Genomic DNA, 22,176 nt, shown 5'->3' on the forward strand with positions numbered 1-22,176 from the left:
AAGAAAATTGCACTTATCTTTAAAAATATAGGGTGTTGCGTTGGCGCAACGTCAGCGGAAAAGAAATACGAATGTTGATCGTTATTACCGAGCACTACGCCACATTTTCTTCAAGTTTCAAAAGCTAGACATTGTTGTGAGCTTATTAAAAGGTGTAAAATAGTCAAAACACTTCTTTCAAAACTTTAATTTATTAAAAACTAACAAATAAATGTAGTTGACAAGCTTATTATGTAAGAATAAGGTGATATAGATTTCAAGTATGATATGCTTCACTACAATTGTGGTGTAAAGCAACTTCACAAACATTGCAGCGATAAATAGTTTGGCTGTGGCAATACGTGCAACGTAGTCTTCTACTGTCTGTAGACATAACAATAAAATGTCCTTCGGATATTGGTTTTGTAAAGCTGAATTTGCTCGAACGTCCTTTAGCTGATCTTTTCTTATTTATTTCACTATCCAAGGGCGTCTGTAACAGATGAATCAAAACCTCTCGTCTAAAATCCAACAGTGACGTTTTACTTCCTTCTTCAGAAAATCTTGATATTCTCCAAGCATTTGTTAGTGTAACATCGATGAAATTTGAAAATATCGGCCACCACAAATTTTTTTGCCACGGATCCTAATTCTTTTGTTGGAAACAAAATTGTTACACAAATCTACACCACCCATTTTCTGATTATATTGCTCAATGCAGTGAGGTTGGACTACTAATATTTTCTTCTTCTGATATTTAGAGTATCGAGAAACATTTTTTTAGTTCTTCAATAATTTCTCCAAACGTTGACCCTATTGTCACAACAGAGTTGTCGTTCCACCGAACAGCAAGTATCTTTTTGTTCTCTTCATATTGAAAAAAAAAATGATTGAAAATATCTGCACTAGTTTTATCTTCTATGATTTGTTTGATACGATCAATTGAAGCTTTTTCTTCATTTTTTGGTTGAGGCCTATCAATTGGTTCCTTTCTTGTCCATCGTAATTCTTCCTTTTTCTTTTTTTTGTTTTGCTTTTTAGCAGAACTTTTGGGAGGATCTAACTACTTCTTTACATGGATTTCAACTTCCCCTTCAGTATCTCTAGGTAAAACTTTCTTATCGTTATTTAAAATATTTTCATTACCGTTTTCTTCATCACTGGCATCTGCTGTTTCTGGAGGTACGACAAAAATATCGGTCTCATCTGCATCTTCGTCATCGGAATTTTGTTCCAATTTTTTTTTCCAAAGTTTCTTCTATCGTCAGATATATTGTTCTACGTATTTTAAACCACAGAGGATAAAAAAGTTGCTACCAATAAGAAGCAAAGTACTGAAATGGAATCTTTCAAGAAGGATAACTGTCTACCCCCTTTCCGCTGACGTTGCGCGAATGCAACACCTTTTTTTACTATACCCTCCTCCCCCACAGAAACACTTGCTTTGTGGAATATACTGACAAAGAGTGACCTTGGCTAATGTATTTCACAACCAAACCCTAATTTGTTTTTAATTTTTACTTTTTCTAAGAAAAAATGAGTTTGGAAATTTGAACAAAAAAATGCTTAAAGTAAAACACCGATTATTAGGCGTAAAATAATTTATTTAAGTCAATTTTTTCACTGATTTGTTAGTAGTTCTATTCTTTAAAATAAAACTGTAATTTATTCAAAAATTTGCTTAATCTCTATTTTTTTATTTATATTGACCGTTGCGTCAACGCAACACCAGCGGTTAATGGGTTAAGGGTGAGGTTACTTTAACGAACTTGGTTATCTCTCCTCTCCAAGACCATTACTTTTGACTTGATGGCATTGAACACTAATTTATGGTTCTTTTCCCAGTTCAAGAGTAATCTGTGCATGTCTGCTTGTATCGTGAAATGACTTTCCCTGAAAACAAAGAAGCAAGTCATCAGCAAATGCAATCGTTTCACAAGAAGAGAAAGCTGTAATTTTTTCAAATAAATCATTTATAATAATATTCCAGAGAAATGATCCTGAAACAGATCCCTGAGGACACCCTCTTTGTAAAATCCTCTCCTTTGAGGAATGTCCTAAGGAGAAGCTTGCAGTTCTATCCTTCAAGAAGCTAGAAGTGACGGAAAATAAATTGTCAGGGATGTTTGCACCTTTTAATAGATGCATAATAGCAGGCCACCAAGCATTATCAAAAGCACCTTTAATATCCAAGAAAACCAGGATTGTATGGAGGTTTCTCTTTTTTCTTTTTAAAACAAATTTATTAAGGTTCAACAAAGCATCCTCAGTGCACTTTTAAGGCATAAAACCAAACTGATTTTTATTAATTATCTTTGTGCAAACGCCAAGCCAATCTGTTAACAATGTCTTTCAAAACATTTACCCAAAGTTGACAGCAAACTGATACACCCTAGGTTTTCTAAATGCGGGATACAGACATCGTTATTTTTGGGAATCAGAATAACTCTAACGTTCTTCCAACAGCGGGGGGAAATCTTGAGACGAAGACATGAATTAAAAACTTTTAAGAAAAGATCGGGTTGCATTTCGTGTAATTTCTTGCTAACTTCGTTAGGTATGGAGTCTGGACCAGGAGACTTATTTAATTTTAATTTACTTATACCAGAATCAATTTCGTGCATGGTAAAAGGTGGATAATTCGTTACGTTAGTATTTAAAAGAGCGTCGTGCCTTATTTTCTTATGACAATCATCATCATTCTCATTATTCTCAGTAAAATAATGAGAAAGATCAGCATTTATTGTCTCTTCAAATGAATTTGTTACGGTTCCACATGGAAGAGCTATTCCACTGAGTTCAACTCTTTTCTGAAACTTCTGTTTTATTCTAATGGTATAAATTTTTTCCACACATTAGTTTCATTAATTTCATCCAAAAATTTCTTCCATGAACTTATTTTCGAATCCAAAAGTTTTAGATTATATTTATTCCTTAATTCGTGGTATTTATTCTTATAAATCTTTTTCAAAGTGACATTTTTACATTTCTGAAACCTCCGTCTTGCAGCATTAACATGCTTTCTTAACATGCAATCGATTTTTGTTGTCCACCAGGGAACACTGTGCAATTTTTTTTCTTTTTAATCGGAATGGGCATTTTACAATACTTTTGGATAATGGAAATGAGCTCATCTGTGACATCATGCAGAGTATCTGGATCTTGGGAGGAATAAATGAGATTACCGATACTTGACAGCAAATATTTCGATTTGTTGTAAACGAGTTTCCAATTCGCTTTTTTAAGATGGAAAGTGCAATGTTCGCCTTTTTTTGGTGGAGGATGTGGATCCAGTATTACTTCAAACTCAATTGATTTGTGGTCAGATAGAGAATCTTAAGTAGGCAAGTGCCAACAAGAAAAATCTTCCAGTAAATCCGTTCCAACAACAGTTACATCAATGTAACTAGATCTTTGTGATCCACAAAATGTAGGACCACAGTCTTCATTAATGACAAAAAGATTATGCGTACTAATAAATTCGGTGAGTTTGATTCCTCTAGAGTCGGAAAGGAGACTGAACCATGTTTCAGATTTACCATTAGCACCCATAGACCCGACCAGCTTGTTTATGGGAACGTTGGTGAAGAATTGGTTTTTTTTTGTAAATCAGAATCAATATTCGTGGAGGGTTCGAAGAAGTACGAAACAAATGGATAAGAAATTCTGTTAATATTGATATGCACTGTCACCATATTATAATCTAGATAATTTATATCCAGAAAAGCTGAAATATTTCTATTTCTAACTATAATAGCTGCTTTAATTAGGTCCGAGTTTTGACTAGAGAAAACTCTATATGACGAAGGAAATCCCGGAAGAGTTCCTTTATACGAATGAGGTTCTTGAACCAATGCAATATCAATATTCCGAGATTCCCTATTCAAAATAAGCTGCTGTGTAACACACTTTGATTTATGCAGGTTGAGCTGAGGAACACGCAAATGTGTTTGTGAAAGAAAACTATTCATATTGAGTCTGGGATACAGTAAGTTTCTCCATGATGGCATTAGCAGCATCTAGAAAAGGGTTTATGATTCGCATCAACTTTTTTATTTGGAGCTTTTGTCTTTATGCAGTTCACGCAAACCGGTGTAGACAGATTGCATTCACTACTTTTGTGCTCTCCCGCACACTTGAAACAGCACAAGCCATTTTCACAGTTAGCAGCTTTGTGATGATAACCAAGGCACTTAAAGCAGCGATTGATAACAAGAGATTCCTCTATTTTGCAAATGTTCCACTTGGCTCTAAGGAAATTCATTCTCAGACACACTTTCCGATATGTTGGTTGACTTCTAAATATTAGAAGTCTTATTTTATATAGAAGGAGAGATGTAGAATTGAATGAAACAGTCGATGCAGTAGTTTTTATTTTATATACCAATCCATTTGTCGAATTCTTTGTTTCTGGATTAGCATGCATAACAATGTCTTATAAATAGTTTCTCTTTTATATAAGGATTTGCTTTCTAAATTTTTTCTTCGTTCTTGAGCTAATAAACACCCCAGAACCAACATAAGTTTCTCGTTATGCTAATGATTTGAGAAAATTAGAGGATGGCCTTTTTTTAGCGTCTGCAATGGCACACATTTTCTCTGCCCAAATGGCCACGTTCACTCTGAATTTCTGAACATACTCTTCCCATCTTGCTTTGCAAATATATTTAAACGGCACAAAGAATATTGAAGAATATTTTATTGTAGAACTTTTTCCACTTTTCTTATGTGCTAACACGAGAATTTTTAGTCCAATCTATAAATGCTATCCTCCTAATTTTTTATTATTTTAAACTTTGATGGATTATATATTGTTCGAAGAAAAAATTGTTTTTTTCGATCCATTGCATAATGCACAATTTCCCTGATGATATATGTAGATATGACTTCATTCAAATATTTTATTCTTTGGAAACTCTTCTCTGAGAAGTTCAATTATGCTTATAAGTATTTATGAACACAAAGGACTGAATGTTAAATTTTGAACTAGCATCTTTATATAAAAGTGGTGGCATGATAGACACGACTTAAACATCATAGCAAAACAAATGTTTTTTTCCTGTTCTGTCAGCTATAGACTTCAAAACAAGTGCATTTATATACTCATAAAGTATGAAGTACTTTATACAAAATTACGAATGTATGAGAGATGCCTACCTTTCATGCGTGGTAAATTTCAAAAAAGAAATCTTGCCCTTGAAAATGGCCGATCTCTTCCCGAAACAAATATCATGCGACTACATTGAAATTATCACTTTCAACGCTACCGAAAAGATATCTCGTCTTTCAGATACTTCCAATTACACGTTTTCTGTGGGCTAAAATTTGTCTCTTATTCCAGTTTAGATTGCCAGTTTAGTATTAGTATATTAGTTTAGATTTAGTAGTACATTTAGATAATTAGTATTAGATTAGTGGTTTAGATTTAGATAATTAGTATTAGATTAGTGGTTTAGTATTAGATAAGTGGTTTAGATTTAGATAATTAGTATTAGATTAGTGGTTTAGATTTAGATAATTAGTATTAGATTAGTGGTTTAGATTTAGATAATTAGTATTAGATTAGTGGTTCAGATTTAGATAATTAGTATTAGATTGGTGGTTTAGATTGCGTATTAGTCACGTTGAAAGTGTAACAATACTTAATTCTTGAAATGTTTTGATAATTTTGGATTTTGATGCACTTGAATGATGAATGAAATTAGCATCATTGAAGAGACATTCAGAAACATCAATGAATTTCAAATGATAAATTATTTGAAAATTGCTGAGAATTGCAGGTCAGTTAAAAATGAATATACGACATTATCTTGAAGGAGAAAGTAGCCAAAGACGATTTCCTTTTATTTCAATATTATTCATGTCATCACTTGGTTATTGCTCCTTGAAGGATATACACAACTTGAAAAATGTAGATGTTGGCTGTTTTTAATTTTAAAATATATATAGACATTATTTGCTTAACGTCGCAACAAACATATATTCCTTAAATAAAACACAATAGGTGAATTTTTTTCTTTATAATTGCATTGATAATGTAAATGAAGTGTAGGATTCGAAATACAAGTAATCAAAAGCGAATGGGGCGAATTGTAAACAACTTCAAAAAAATCGTCGTCCTTGTCAAAACTTATCATTCATTAATAGTCAATACTTTTATTGTTATAAGAAATGGTTATATACATTTTGGATTTGGATTTTATCTGGATCATCATGAAAAAAATATTGTTCAATTTGCTGTCATTACATCAGAAAATATTATTGTTCAAAAAAGATGAATTTCAAATTCATCCTTAGAATATCATGTAGAGAAGCAAAACTTTAGTTTACATATTGTCTGGAATAGATCGTAAAAAAAAATCTTCAGAGGTTCCATTTCATGAGATGCGACAACTTGAACCTAATCCGGTTTCTTAGCAATAGGTTCGAAGGAATATATTTCAAGAAATGTCATTGTTGTCTTAGCTGTCACTTTGAATTTGTCGCATCTGTTTCAAAGGACAAGAATAGTCATGGATCTGATGCAAAAATGTCACTCAGACAATTTCTAATTTCCCCTCCATAATCTAGATTCAAAAATTCTCGTAATTACAATCGTGATTCTAATACGGAAATCAATGAACAACTTGCTATACTTTTCACACTCTTCCTAAAAAGAATTGCAAAAAATTCTAAAAATGGTAAAATGGATAGCAAGTGCTGGGCTCAAACGATTTTGTTTCCTGCTTTGACTCTACATGTCCAGTTTTGAAAATAAGATCTTGATTTTGAACTACGGTGGTACTCATTTCGCTGTTCTAATCCACTTATTCTCTTTATGCAATTTTTTTATTTCTTGTTTATAACAAAGTTCGACCTAAAATAAATACACTGATGAATTATGTGAATTTGAGGTATTTTGCACTTTAGTTAATGTAAAATGATTCTGCTGCAGAATAATTCTTGAACATAGTTCTTTCTACACAATATCTTATAAAACGAGTGTATTACGAGTCTTCAAAAACGAATATATATCGAATCATTAGTTACGTTTTGAATCATTTTTACGTTTTACATTGATTACGTCAGGCAATCGCAACATTTACTTTTCAATCGCAAAGTAAATATTTCTTTACATCTTTGATGACAAGAAAAAAATAACATTTCATTCGAGAGCCAGTTGTATGTAACTGGGAAAAACCTCTTGTTTTAAAAGAGGGTTTTTGTCTAAGAAAATTTAAGCCAATCCTCGATGTTATACGAGCCACTACATGCCTTATTTGTGATATGTAGGTCGTATAAAATGAAACTTGGCTGTCTTTTACAGACTTAATTTGCTAATTTTTATTCTTTGGTCTGAATTGATTATTTAAATTCCAAATATTGCCAGTTTCTTTTTCGAATTGTCTTAACAATTCTTTTTCTTAAGTCTTTATTTTTATAATAGGTTGCTACACATTTGGTTCCTTTCCCTGCTGTGTAGAGGACAAAGAACTATTTTTAGACATCCTCTTCCATTGCATCAGGACAAACAATTCTCATTCAGAATTTGTAATGGTTTTTCCAATCTACGGAAATTTAAGAAATATCAGAATAAAATAAATATCTTTGTAAAATGCCTCATGATAAATAATACATCATTATAATGAGTTTAAAGTAAATTATCATAAATGAAATGCAAGAATGCTTTCTCTCTCCCCATTAATTGTTTCGAGGTATATAGTGAATGTGAATTAATCCAATTATGATAAAGGTATTCATTTTTTACCAACATTCTCGTTAAGAATTTAGATTCTTTTTTTTTATCAGAATCGGTAGGGGTATTAAAGAAATATCAATACTGGCCTACCTTTCAGTCGTTCCTGCGAGAAGGACTACTTTTTCAATATTGATCAATTCGTAAATGTTTTTTTATAGTACACTCCCTCCAGTAATGCTGAACACTTGATGGATTAAAGAATTGAATTTAAATCATAATTACTTCACACAGAACATTGATAATGAAAAAAAAAGTCTTTGTGTTCAAGAGATCGCATTGTTTCTACCTTGTTCATTCTTCGCACTTGAAGCTGCATGTGTGAGCCGACCTCTAACGGATACATTTAATGGTAATATAAATTAAAGAGGAAGAGCAGTTTCTCCTGAACAAGTCTATTTTGTTGGATCTATTATGCGAAACAAATAAACTGTATCACAGGAAAATTATTTCTTCTCTTTTTCCTTTGTTTTGCTTTGGTAAGGGAAAAATTCACGTCGCATATTTCTTACGTAAATGGAAAAATTATTTTTAAAAATATGAGAAAGTTTATTTGTAATTATTTGTTATAAATCTTTGCGTGCATCTTACAAGAAACATATTATAGACATTCTTATAATAATCATTAATCACCTTTTCAAGACAGCCCTTTTCAAATGAAGGGGAGTCATTTTTTCGTTTCATATCGAGTCTCCGCCGTCGGATTTGAAATAAATCGATTTTAGGAATATGATCAAAGATGCTCTGTTGTAACATATTTTTGAATTGGGTTTTGTTTTGGGTTTGAAGATACTTCTCCTAATTTCTTGTCTGCCAAGGTGCAAGTTTCCAAGCACATCATCAGTTTGTTTGCTACACAAATTGAAATGCTGGAGACTTAGTTCACTTTTCTACTTTTGAATGTTCCTTCTGTTACTATCAAGGCTATTGCAACACCCTAGATACTGCTCTTACATAAAACCTTTTATGTAGAACTAAAAATCTACTGCGTCTAGAATTTGCTCATCTAACTGATTAGTTACTCCCAACAAGCCGTTCGTGAAAGCAAATTTCCATTTCTATCCAGAGTTCTGGTAATTTTAAAATCTCTATCTTTACTACTTTTGGCGAGTTGTTACCAAATGGTAAAACGGATACGGATTGATGCAATTATATTTTACATATCACGATAAAGAACTAAAACCTTTACTTTTAAATGCATTCCAGTGATAAAAACTTTCATACAAATGCCACCATCACTTTGATGCTTCCTTATTGCAAGATAAACAAGTTTAACAAGTTTGTTCTTGAAAATTAGTTTTGTAAAAGGATTGGTGCTCAAAGCAATTGTTCAACCCAAAAATGTCCAAGTGATGATATGTTTAAAGAGGGTATTATGTCATCGTATAATTTTCTACCTTAAACTATAAGATGCTTAAACATTTAGTTCTTCTAATTTGAAAATCAAACGTGATTGCATTCATGAAAAATTCCTTTTTTGTTGAGTTAAAAGTTGATTCTGTTTCTAAATTCATTGATGATAAATTTGGCTCTTGCTCAAAACTTCATGCAAAGATGCATTTTCTGATTATTGTAAAGATTCATTAAACAAAATAAGATTTTATCATATTGCCACTTTTTCTCTTTGTCTTTTCATTCCAAGACGTGATAGATAAAACGTTCTTGGTTGAGTATGTTGGTATTTTGAGCATTTTCTTGTCATTGTAAACTTTCATAAATTTTATGGAATTGTTTTAAATATTAGTTTATTTAATTTTCATCCAAAAACTGAAAATGTCTTCTTTCTACCATCTCATGGCAGTCATAGAGCATTTTCTACAATAACGTGCATAGAAATGCCACGTGGATGCATTTAAATTTGATGCTTAAATAATATCCGCATTCTTCAAGGTCAAGGGGAAAGGCTTTACTTTTTATCCTTAAGAGTATCTTTTTAGATGGATATTCAGAAACAGATTGCCAAGCCAGGCACCACTGTGCCGTACTCGAATAAAAATAGAAATTTTCGCCCATCACAAGCAAGAAAAAAATTATCATGGAAACTTCCTATCAACGGCCTGAAAAGACAAACGAAAAAAGTAGGGGTTAGGCTATAAAGGGAGGAATCATCAGATAATTGTAAATTGATTGTTCAGCCAGTGTTACTAAAATTAATACTGATACATCATTAGAAAGATTATGTTCCTATTTTCTTATGTTTGAAGCTAAAATTGTATTTTACAAGACAATTTTTTTTTTGTAGAAATGTTTTAGGCAAACATTTTTGAAGCTGTATTCTGAGCTATAATGAATGTACAATACTATAATGAAATATATTCTGGAAAATGAAATGTAAAATTCATGTAAGTGAAAAGAGTAATAAATGTAAGTGATTGATTATATGTTAATAACTTTTCATACATGGATGTATGCTGTTATAAATATTTCAATATCTAATTATATGTATATATTGTAAATATGTATAAATTGTTCGTAAACAATTGTATTGTTCGTAAACAATTGTATTGTATTTTTTGTAAATTAATATATATATATATATATATATATATATATATATATATATATATATATATTATTCATAAGTTATTGGTATTTCCTAACCTGATTTTTTTATTTGAATATATTTTTCTGAAATAAAAGCCTGTTTGTTATGGAGTTTTCTCTTTATTAGGTATATATATTTTTACTATTTTAAGATGAGCCGTAATTTTGTTGTTCTTTCAACCTTCTATGCATATACTACTTCAATTAATAGTTACTGATTGTTTGGTTTGAAACGGTAATGTATAATTTCTTTTCTAGATTGAATTAGCAAAACTTCTTCCTCAAATAATTTGTTAAAGACTGAAATTGAAATTCATATGAAATACATTTCATACCGCTTGCATTTTATGGCTAATTTAATTTATATGTTATTTATAGAATTAAAATTTCTTGAAATAAAGGAAATGTCTCAATTTTAACTAGAAATATTTAAATTCATTATGTTAAAACAAATATTTAAAAAAATGATAATTATTACGGAATTTTTTTAGTTATAATTAAATGAATATTTATAAGAAAATAATTATTTTGAATTTATAAATTTATCAAGATTTATAATTATTTCAAAAAATACTGCAATAAAATGACGATTCATTTAATGAATAAATCAAATTCTCGTCACCTTTCCAATACAATCTTAATGACGAATCTCAGTTTTTTTAATCGCAATTAGCTACACTTTCTAAACAATTGATATTACATTTGAAAATAGCAAAATATAACATCAATACAATTTATTACAAAATGTTAGGTGTTGTAATAATTTGTTTTCAAAAATTATTAATTATTTTGTAATATTAATAGTTAATTATAATAGTAATAATAATAGCAATAGTTAATTATTTAATAATAGTACTGTAATAATTTTTCATAATAGTTTTGAAATGCGACATGAAAAATGAAAATACAAATAACTTTTACAGAAGAGATCAGTGAATCTTGATTTACTAAATTTGACCGCATAATTTATTTTATTTAAATAAATGCCTAATTAGTAGAGTTTCCAATTATTAATTAGATTTTTTAATTACAAATTAATATGAATTAAATTTTTTCAATCATTGATTTACTTTTCGGTGAATATTATTACAAAAAATACATATTGCATAACGAAATTACAAAAAGAAACTTGTCCGCAATAACGCTTTTTCTATCGATTCTTTTTCATAATTCTGATATTTTTTTTAAAAATGGACTTAAATGTATATTTTTAATAATATTAAACTTCAGTTTTCAGCTACGAGATTCGGAATCGCGTGAACTGTTTAAATATTTTCGCACTTCACTCGAATGTCTTGTCTCTGTCACCATTGAAAGCGGTGCCTCATTTTTAATTTTAATTGGTAAAAATACCTACAGAATGTTAAAAAGATGTCGATTCATTTTCAGGGAAATTCAGTGTAAAACAGTTGCATGCATCTATTTTTGGGTAATAAAAAGGTCCATGAAATAAGTGAATAATTATGCATCGAATTATCTTTTTGAGTGCAAAGGGTAAAGGTTTTTGCATGCATATTAAAGTTCCTATACGATTAAACGAATCTGAAAGATAAATTAGATACATGAACTTTAAAACATTTTAATTCGAAAAAACGCAAGATGCTAGATTGGAATCTTCAGATGACGTGGAATAGCTCGATAAAGAGTATTTAATAACTTTTATAATGACATTTTATGGCTACAGTTATTTGATATATATTTAATTTGGTACATAATTTAATTTTGGTACTGCTAACTTATAAGGCTAGGTTGATTCGGAATTCGATTAATATTTTTAAGAGTTCGATTTTTGAGTATAAAATATCTCACTGGCCCGAATATTATTGCTTCAATCTAAAGTGATTTTGAAAACAAATGTAAGCAATATTAAATATTTTTGTCATAAGGATGATAACATTTAAAAAATAATTAAAATCTTGGGACAAACCTTCTGGTCCTTCTACAAGGAAATATTTCTGACTATGATGCAAATATCGTTTCATTGCACTTTATTGTTTTTCTTTTATGCAAGTTCTCTTCTGAAGAGAAAGAACAATGACATGCATAGAAAGGTTTCGAAATGAAAAGTTTCAATTTTCTGATAACTTTAAGAGTTATTCCAATTGAGTATTATAATGATAATTGCCCATTCCCTCAACACTTGAGTTGTGTAAGTCATTTGTCGTTAAAGTTTTTAAAGGTATAATAGGCAGGCATGGCAGTTTTAAATTATAATATCGAAAATGAAAATTAAATGTTTTATATAAATTTACTAAATACACCCAATTTCGTAAATTAAATGAACGTAGACTAAATTATTCTATTTGGTATATAGATAATTCTTATGTAGTAAATGCCTACTAACAATGTTTGAAATATTTAATTAGTTTCAATAAATTTTTTTCAAAACTCAATTTACTTTTTGGTAGATAAATTTAAAAAAATACCTTCTTGCTTTAGAAAAGTTACAAAAATTAACGTTTCATTCATATAAAAAATCACTGGAAAAAATAATTATTCTTATACATTTTATCTAAAAAATGTTGCAAAACGTACTTAAAAAGAAATTTTCACTGTTTCAGCTATGAAATTTAGAATTCCATGAAGGTATTAAAGCAATTTTTTTTGTTTGCATGTTGTTGTTACTATATATTTAAGATTAAATTTGATGATAATTTAACTTTGATGCTACGGATTCCATTTAATGTTTTTAAGAGTTTGTTCTTGAGTATTAAATAAATTTCACAAATTTTATTACTAGAATTTTATATTAGTCTGAACGCTAATTTATGCAACGTCAAATATTTTAGTCATAAAAGATTTTAATTTTTTTTTTTTTTTATGTCTCCACCTTTTAGACAAGGTTTGAATTCCTGCTGCAAGGAAATATTTCTCGCTACAATAGAAAATATCTTTACTGTTTTTTTAATCGAAGTTCTTGCGAAGAAGAGAAAACTACAACTATTTGGCTGGGTGTAAATCAAGGGAACAAGTGCACTTCATGGAAGAATTTTGAAATCAAAAGCGCGAAGTTTCTAATTATATCTCTCTGCATTATTCAATTAAATATTATAGTAAGAATTAAACACTCCCTCTTTCTTCGAACTATAGAAGTTATTTGTTGTTAAACTCTTTAACGTCATAATATAAAAAGGACTTCAGATGTCGGCAGTGATAGAGCGAATACTTTCTAAACATTCATAAAATTATGCTTTCCATCTTCCGTGATAAAAGATGCAAAATCTCTTCTAATTCTTCCGGTGAAATTTATGAATTATATTTTTTTTTAAGATTGTTTTCATTCATAGAATTAGTCTGGGGAGTATACGTTTTAAGAGGTGACAATTTTTTGTTGAAAAAGAAACTTTTCGTTTCTTGTCATACTGAAATGCATAATTGTTGCCTAAAATTAATGGATATCAATTGGCATTTTATTGTGTTACTTACGATCTCATTTAATGTTTAACAACTGAATACTTCAAACGAAATGTCATGTTATTAACAATGAATTGAAATAAACGCAAACATTTTAAAAATCGAAATTTCTTTCTCAAATATTATTCCTCAATTATCAATCCTTTATTCTAAAAATCTCCACATTTCCAAGAAGTAGGTATATGAAAAGAATTTAAATAAAAAAAAATATTCCGAATAAAAATGAGGAGTGGTATAATAAGGATTTAACACAAGATAATAAATTTTAATGCAACAGAAAGAGTTAGCTGACATTTATACTCTACAACTCTAATAAATTGAAATTACCCTACTTTTCTTTAAACATAGTATCAAAAAAAGGTGCCATATTAAGTGTTTCTTTTAATTCTTTAATTATAACTGTTATCCGCTTATTAATGAAGCTGTCCTTTCTGCTTCAGGTCTGATTATTGTTATTCTGTTTTTCTTTTCAGCATAAATGTTAGAAAATCAATTTCGTCTATTTGGAATTAGCTATCTGATTCTACAGAAATTAGTTTTTTTCTGCAATACTTAAAACTTTATTTGCGTTATATGATGAGAAAATTTCGCCTGAATTAAAAAGCAAGCGTTTTTTTTTCATTTATTTAATGAGTGTAAGGTTAATGTTAGCAGAATTTATTCCCGCCTTTCTCAGGGGAAGATCTCAAATTTGTTGTAAGAGATTACTCATTAAAGAAATGAACGCACATGTCTCCAAAATAATCTCCCAAATTACTTCCCCCTCAGGAGTTCATCTACTATAGGTGTTTACGGGTGTCCCAATCCCAAGGTTCCAAGGGATCTTTACTCCCTTTATGTTTACTCTTCACTACTCCTTCTGCTGTCTCCTTTTTTCTTCTTTTCTTCGAGGGTAGGCGAGGGAGTTATCCATGAGAAGCTGTCGCCATTCTGTTTGCTTCCTGCTTCTCATGGACAGCAAATACCCCCAAGTGTTTGCCGTGCGTGGCGGCCCATTAGACGGGTGGTGCACTGTGGTCCCCGGTGTATCTATCGGCTGGTCGCTAGCCACCTGTGTGGTTGGTTTGCTAGGGATCAAGCGAAAGGGTTACTCCTTGGGCTTGGCGTTAAGTGTGGTCACTGTCCCCAGGGGTAACTCTGAGCGTATAGGTTCCGGCTAGCACCAGGTTAAGCGCCGAGGTTGGGAATGGCCAGATCCGATTGCTGCCTTTCCTTGGTGGGAAGTACCGTCGGGCCTGAATTTATCTTAATGTCGTAGGGGCAAACGGAAATTTGTTCCTTTAGGTGGGGAAAAAATCCGTTCAAAAAATTCAATAACAGCTATTTTTTTAACTTTTTTTCTCTTGAAAAGAGTTTCCAAGACAAAGGAGTAAATAATATAAAAAAGAACTAACTAATAACTGTAAGAAATCGAATTTAACAAAATTCCATTTTTCCCATACTTCAGGTCATAAGTTTGTATAGCATCACTTACATTTAAGATAAAGTTAAATTAAATTATCTTTCATTAAAAAGGGAGACGTTCTGGTCTAAAAACATAATTCTTTTTAACTTCAGCGATTGATACGCATGTACTAGATGTGCAAATAAAAATTGCATTACCCCTTTTATGTTTTGAATTAAAAATTTATTTTTTGAAGTATAACAAATTTAAAAATTCGTGGAAGCCTAAATATTAAACTAGAATATAATTTACAAAATAGAAAAAAATAAGTAAAATTATTCATCGTCTCCTAGATTCCAGCCTGCAATCTGCAGAATGCTCTGAACTGTAATTCATCTCATTCCATCACTTCACAAATTATTCTAACGCCATCTGCATCTAAGCTCCAAAGTGCGGTTAAAAACTAATAGTTTCAATGAGGAAGCTTTTCTCGTCTAAATGCATAATGCTACGAAATTGAGACATTTCTGCGCCTGAGCAAGAAGAGGAATTTAAAAATTGTATTAATTTTATTGATAATTTAGATAAAAATGTAATTATGGAAGTGTAATCTATGTACAAATTTACAATAACCTTAGAATTTGTCTGGAATGTAATATAAAAAATAAATTAAACGGAAGAAAAAATATCTAAAACTATTCATCGTCTCCCAGGTTCGAAGCTGCTATCTGCAGAATGCATAGAATCCCAATTTACATTAGAAAGGGTAACATTTTTAATAATTCACAGTAATCTAAGAATCATTCTAGAATATAGTTTACAAAATAAATTAAAAAATAAGAAGAAAAAAAATATTAAAAATACCATTCTTCATCTCACAGATTCGAACCTGCAAATGCTCTGAATTGTAGTAACTCTCAATTCATGAGGTGCTATGTTTTCTAGCGCCATCTACATTTAAGAATCTAAGTTTGAATTAAAATCCATTACTTGAAATAGGATGTGTTTCTAGTTTTAAAACATAATGCTGTGAAATAGATCGATTTCTGCAAATGCACTATGTTAATATAAGGTTATTGTAAATTAGTACATTGATGTTACTTTTTACAAGTTTACATTTGGAAGTGTAACAATTTTAATAATTCACATTAACTTAAGATTTAGTTTGGAAAATAGATTCAAAATAAATTTTAAAAACAGAGAAAAAAACTTGTAAAAATATTCCTTGTCTCCCAGATTCTAACCTGCAAAATGCTCTGAATTGCAATAACTCTCAATCCATCAGGTCAATATTTTCTCTGGCGGCATCACCATTTTAGATTCGAAGATCAATTTAAAAAATCATTGTTTGAAATTAGATGCTTTTCTCATCAGAAGGCAAAGTATTATGAATTGGAGCGATTGATGCGCATGCACATGATGTGGAATTATGAATTTTATTACTTTATTGATGTTTGGATTTAAGAATATTTTTTTCAAATTATAACAAATTTAGTAATTTGTTGTATCTTGAAAATTCAACGGGAGTATAAATTGCAAAATAATAAAAAAGTGAAGAAAAATATGTAAAACTATTCATCCAGATTCGAACCTACAATTTGCAAAATGCTCTGATCTATAATGCCTTTTAATCCATTTGGTCACATGTTTCTTAATGCCATCTACATTTAAGATTCTACAACTGAATAAAATTTCATACGTTGAAAAATTTTGCGTTTCTGTTCTAAACGCATAATGCTAGGAACTGTAGCGATTGCTGCGCATGCACAAGATGTGGAATTAAAAATAAAAATTGTAGAACCCAATTGATGTTTTGAGGTAAAAATTTAATTTTGGAAGTATATCACTTTTACTAATTTGAAGTAAAATAAGAATCAGTCTATAATATAATTTAAAAATCAATAAATAAAAATAAGAAAAATATTTTAAAGTATTCATTTTCTGCCAAATTCAAAACTGCAATCTGCTGAATGCCCTGAACATCCATGCATCTAACTCCATCAAATCAAAATATCTCCTGGCGACATCTACATTTAAAATTCTAAGTTCAATTAAAATATCTTGGTTTAAAATATGATGCTTTTCTGGACGAAAAACCTTATGCTCTTAATTGGAGGGATTGATTTGTATATGCAAGATGTGAATTTAAAAACTGCATCACCTAATTATGTTGGGAGTAAAAAAAATATTAACATTTTATATGATTAGGAGAATTCTAATTATTTATCTCGATTTTTTTTCCAAAATAAATAGAAAAGGAAACGGAAATATATATGTAAAATATTCATCGTCTCCCTGATTCGATAATACAATCTGCAAAATTCTCTGAACTTCAATGCTTCTCAATCCATCAACTCAAAAACTGTGCTGAGGCCATCTACATTTAAGATTCTAAGTTCAATTAATATATCATAGTCTGAAATCGGATGCGTTTATGGTTTAAAAGCCTAATGCTATCAACTGGAGCGCTTGTTGCTCATGCGTCAGTTGTGGAGTTAAAAAGTGCATTATCCTATTGATGATTTGAATTGAAAATTAATTTTTGGAAGTATAAAAATTTAAATAATCTACAAAATTAACCTGGAATATAATTAAAATCCTAAAAATTAACCTGGAATATAATTAAAATCCTAAAAATTAACCTGGAATATAATTAAAAATGTAAATTAAAAAGTTAAAAAAAAAATATGCAAACCTACTCACCACTTCTGAAATTCGAACCTGTAATCTGCAAATGCTCTGAAGTGTAATAATTCTCAATCAACTACGTGGGAAGTTCTTCTAACGCCATCTACATTTAAGATTCTAAGTTTGAATAAAATTTTATAGTTTGAAATTGGATGCGTTACTGATTAAAAAGTACAATGCTATTAATTGGAGAGATTGATGCGAATGCGCAAGATCTAAAATTAAAAATTATAGTACTGTATTGAGTTTTTTAATTGGAAATTTATTTTCTGAGTTATAACAATTTGGATAATTTCTATTAACATAAGTATGAGTTTGGAATATATTATTTAAACAGTAGAAAAATGAAGAACAAAATATGTGAAAATACTCATCGTCTAACAGATTCGAACCTGTAATCTGCAGAATATGAGTAGCAATGATTCACAATTCATTAGGTCACATGCTTTTACAGCGCCATCTACATTTAGGTTCCCCAAGTTTGATTAAAAATTCATAATTTGAAAAGTTATGCATTTCCGGTCTAAAAATAAATTGCTTTGAATTGGGGCGATGAATATGCATTCGAAAGGTGTGCAATTTAAAATTGCATTGCCCTAATTATCTTGTCAGTCAAAATTTATTAACAATTTTAATAAATAGCAGTATCTTACGTATTAGTCTAGCAAAAAAAAAAATTACAAAATAAATTCAATACAAATACAAAGAAAAATATGCAAAATACTCACGATTCTCCAAGATTTGAATTTGTAATGAACAAAATACTCTAAATTGCATGCTGTGACTTATGACACTTTACAAGCCAGTTGATAGGTCTATCAGGAATTTAAGCCTAGTGAGTGTCACTTGTTTTTTTCAGTAGAGCCAATTAGGGGCAAGACTACGACTTAGTTACTTCATGCGTCATAGTGATCATTCATTCCCCAAGGCTTACAGACTTCACAGTCCGGAACATTCTACGAATCTTAACATATTTAATCATTTATGTTTTGAAAAAAAAAATGGGAATCTTGTCAAAAAGCTCAATGCTAAGAATAGGAAAGATTTTGCGCCTGTGCGAGATATTGGAACTTAAAATTTCTTTTAAATTTATAGATTTTTGAAGTAAAATTTTATTTTTAATGTATAAGAACTGGAAAAATTCACATTAAATGTTGAATGGGCATAGAGAATAATATTAAAAAAAAAGAAATTAAAAAATAGAAATATATATAAAATTATTATTAGGTTACGGGACTGATGATCTGCAAAATTCAACACCACAAACCATCGTTCATTCCAAAAGGCCACATCGCCTTCAAAGTCCGAAACTGTTTAAGATTAATAAAATATTTAATAATTTATAGTTTGAAAAATAATGGGAATCTTGTCGAAAAGCCCACTGCTAAGAATAGGAATGTTTCTTGCGCATGTGCGAGATCTTGGTAATTAAAATTTCTTTTAAATTTATTCCACCAGGCCACTCCGACTTAGAAGTCCGGCAAAGTCTAAGATTAATAACATATTTAATCATTTATAATTTGGAAAATAATGGGAATCTGGTCAAAAAGCAATGTTAAGAATAGGAAGGATTTTTGAGCATGTGCAAGATCTTGGACCTTAAAATTTCTTTTAAATTTATAGATTTTTGATGTATAAGAATTGGAAACATTCACATTAAATGTTGAATGGGCATGTAGAAAAATATTTAAAAAAATAAATGAAAAAAAAAAAGAAATATGTATGAAACTATTATTTGGTTCCGTGCTTCGATCTGAAAACCTGCAAAACATATCGCCACAACCCATAATTCATTCCAACATGCCATACAGACTTCACAGTCAGGAACATTCTAAGATTCTTATATTTAATCATTTCTAGTTTAAAAAATAATAGGAATCTGGTCAAAAAGCACAATCCTAAGAATAGGAATGATTTTTGCGCATTTGCGAGATCTTGGAACTTAAAATATCTTTTAAATTTATAGATTTTTGAAGTAAAATTTAATTTGATGTCTAAGAATTGGAAAAATTCACAGTAAATGTTGAATGGGCATGAAGAATAATATTTAAAAAAAGAAATGAAAAAAAATAGAAATTAATATAAGACTATTATTCGGTTACGAGACTCGATCTGAAGACATGCGAAATAACCCACCGCTCAATCCGCCAGGCCATGCAGACTTCACTGTCGAGAACATTCTAAGATTCTTAACATATATAATTATTTCTAGTTTAAAAAACAATGCCAATCTGCTGGAAAAGCAGAATGCTAAGAACAGGAATGATTTTTGCGCATGTGCTAGATCTTTGAAATTAAAATTTCTTTTAAATTTATAGATTTTTAACGTAAAATTTAATTTGATGTCTAAAAATTTTAAAAATTTACATTAAATGTTGAATGGGCATGAAGAATAATATTTAAAAAAAGAAATTAAAAAGAATAAATGTATATAAAACTATTATTCTGTTACGATCTGAAGACCTTGGAAATACAACACCACAACCCGTCGTTCATTCCACCAGGCCATACAGACTTACGATCCGTGAACATTCTCATATTCTTAACATACTTAATCATTTCTACTTTAAAAAGTAATAGGTATCTGGTGAAAATGCACAATGCTAAGAATAGGAATGATTTTTGCGCATGTGCGAGGTTTTGGAACTTATAAATTTATAGATTTTTGATTTTAGAAATTTATAGACTTTTGACTTAAAATTTTAATTTGATGTCTAAGAATTGGAAAAATTCACAGTAAATGTCGAATGGTCGTGGACAATAATATTAAAAAAAATTAAAAAGAAATATATATAAAACTATTATTCGGTACCGGGCCTCGATCAGAAAACCTGCCATCAACCCCACAATATTTAATTCATTCCACCAGGCCATACGGACTTCACAGTCGGGAACATTCTAAGATTCTTAACATATTTAATTATTTCTAGTTTGAAAAATAATCGGAATCTGGTCAAAAAGCAAAATGCTAAGAATAAGAATTATTTTTTAGCATGTGCAGGATCTTGGACCTTAAAATTTCTTTTAAATTTATAGATTTTTGATGTATAAGAATTGAAAAAATTCATAGTAAATGTTAAATGGGCATGGAGAATAATATTTAAAAAAATAAAAAAAAAAAAAAAGAAATATATATAAAACTATTATTCGGTTCCGGGCCTCGATCTGAAAACCTACAAATGTATCGAAACAACCTATCATTTATTCCACGATGCCACACAGACTTGACAGTCGGGGACATTCTAATATTCTTATATTTAATCATTTCTAGTTTGAAAAATAATAGGAATCTGGTCATAAAGCACAATGCTAAGAATAGGAATGGTTTTTGCGCATGTGCGAGATCTTGGACTTTAAAATTTCATTTAAATTTATAGATTTTTGATGTATAAGAATTGAAAAAATTCACAGCAAATGTTAAATGGGCATGGAGAATAATATTTGAAAAAGAAATAAAAAAAATAGAAATATATATAAGACTATAATTTGGTTACGGGACTCGAACTGAATACCTGCGAAATACAACGCACCGCTCATTTAACCAGGCCATACAGACTTCACTGTCGGGACCATTCTAAGATTCTAAACATATTTCATCATTTCTAGTTTGAAAAACAATGGCAATCTGCTCAAAAAGCACAATGCTAAGAATAAGAATGGTTTTTGCACATGTGCGAGATCTTGGAACTTAAAATTTCTTTTAAATTTATAGATTTTTGACGTAAAATTTTAATTTCATGTATAAGAATTGGAAAAATTCACAGTAAATGTTAAATGGGAATGGAGAATAATATTTAAAAAAAGAAATGAAAAAAAAATAGACATATATATAAAACTATAATTCGGTTACAGGACTCGAACTGAATACCTGCGAAATACAACGCACCGCTCATTTCACCAGGCCATACAGACTTCACTGTGGGGACCATTCTAAGATTCTAAACATATTTCATCATTTCTAGTTTGAAAAACAATGGCAATCTGCTCAAAAAGCACAATGCTAAGAATAAGAATGGTTTTTGCACATGTGCGAGATCTTGGAACTTAAAATTTCTTTTAAATTTATAGATTTTTGACGTAAAATTTTAATTTCATGTATAAGAATTGGAAAAATTCACAGTAAATGTTAAATGGGAATGGAGAATAATATTTAAAAAAAGAAATGAAAAAAAAAATAGACATATATATAAAACTATAATTCGGTTACAGGACTCGATCTGAATACCTGCAAAATACAACCCACCGCTCATTCCACCAGGTCATACAGACTTCACTGTCGGGAACATTCTTAAGATTCTAAACATATTTTATCATTTCCAGTTTGAAAAACAATGGCAATCTGCTCAAAAAGCACAATGCTAAGAATAAGAATGGTTTTTGCACATGTGCGAGATCTTGGAACTTAAAATTTCTTTTAAATTTATAGATTTTT

The sequence above is a fragment of the Argiope bruennichi genome, chromosome 6 (assembly GCF_947563725.1).
Source record: "Argiope bruennichi chromosome 6, qqArgBrue1.1, whole genome shotgun sequence".
NCBI classification, from domain to species: domain Eukaryota; kingdom Metazoa; phylum Arthropoda; class Arachnida; order Araneae; family Araneidae; genus Argiope; species Argiope bruennichi.